We start from the raw sequence: 1,635 nt of genomic DNA on the forward strand, positions 1-1,635 counted from the left end.
TCCCTCAGCTTATGATCCAGAATTCTGGATCCAAGATTGAAAACCTGAAGGTTTCTATCCTTGGCGTAGAGATCTTTAAAGATCTTTGCAAACACCATTGAAAGAAACCTGGTGTAAGGAACCACCTTTTCTCGTTGGCGCTTGTTCAGCTTGAGCACCAGGTCATCGAAAATGATCGCAACATAATTTATACTGCGACGCTGAATCGCAGATACGCTTATGGTTAAGGCGATCCTAGAGGCCTGGTTTTGACCTCCAGTTTTTCCACCCATGCACTGGATGAAATGAGAAAACAGGTTTTGCCAGACGGCTGACATCCTTTTTTCTCAATCTTCGTTAAGGACTTCAGTGGGGCGTTGGAGTCCTTCTTCATTAGCCACTGATAGCCAATGGCATCGAGAAACTTGATGATCTCGGCGGTGGTTGGTTCACTGTCCTAGGGGCCCTTGGGTAGACGGAGAGCCGACCTGAGAGTGGTTACACCAAAGCTCACTTCCATGCGTGGTTACACCAAAGCTCACTTCCATGCGGTTGAAAGTGAAGTTGATCTGCTCCGCTTGGCGTCCGGGCCTAACTTTGACTTCAACAACTTCAGCAATGAACCAGAACTGCTGAAGAAGTTCTTTCACCATGATGGACTCATGGTTGAGTGCATAACCCAATGACGACTGCTTGAGGAAGTTAGCCGCATCTTGGTAATACGCCTTTGATGAGGGTATCTCCAATAAGGCAATGTGGTTGTTGGCCTTGATGGAGATCTCGTCGATGGAGAAGTTGACGTTCTTGGCTGCCATCTGTTTGTATCAATAAGAGGTAGAGCAAACAGATTGTTAGAATAAACCAAGAGTTGTTGGGGTAAGTTTTTGAAACAAGTAAAAACTTCTTTTGAAAAAACCTTAAAAAATTAGGGTTTATCAAGTGGAATGTGTATAAAGAAACAAGATTATAATCAAGTAGGAGTTGATTGAATAATCTTTGTTGTTTAATGTATTAAGCAAACAAAGTTCTTAAAACAGATTAAACATATTTCTTAAGCAGAAGATAAAGAAAAGAATAAGATATTGACCTTAGTTGTTTTGAGAGAAGAGGTCGAAAGGACTTTGAGTATTTTTAGAGGATTCTTGCTTTGGAGAAACTCTTGTAGAGGTTCAACGAAGAATTTTGAAAGCGTAAAGAGAAAAGTAGAGAAGAAGTCTCATATTTATAGATAGGAGGAGAGAGAAGAAATATGAGAGGGAAAAAGACGACGGTTCGGGAAAGTGGTCATGATGAAAAAGAAACCACGTTCTCATCCATGATTAGATGACATTAAATGAGGTAGCGTAATGACAGAACCTTTTGCGCGTCTCAAAGCGTCGTGCATAGTAAATAGAGAATGTCGTCATAAAAACGGTTCATTAACTATTTTCTTTTAAAAACAAAAAGTTTTTAAGAAAACGAAGAGTCATACAGCGTTTAACAAAATACTGATAAGACCGTTTAAAATATTTTATCACTGAAAAGAAAGATTCAGTGAGGGTTTTAAGACATCCGTGCCAGTGATAAGAGAGTCGCTGAAACTGACATTTAAAAAAATGTTTTAATCACTGATAAGAAAAGGTTCAGTGATCGTTTTGAATTTTAAGAGAAGTATAA

The sequence above is a fragment of the Cynara cardunculus genome (genome assembly GCF_001531365.2).
Source record: "Cynara cardunculus var. scolymus isolate 2C chromosome LG 10, CcrdV1, whole genome shotgun sequence".
Classification (NCBI taxonomy): domain Eukaryota; kingdom Viridiplantae; phylum Streptophyta; class Magnoliopsida; order Asterales; family Asteraceae; genus Cynara; species Cynara cardunculus.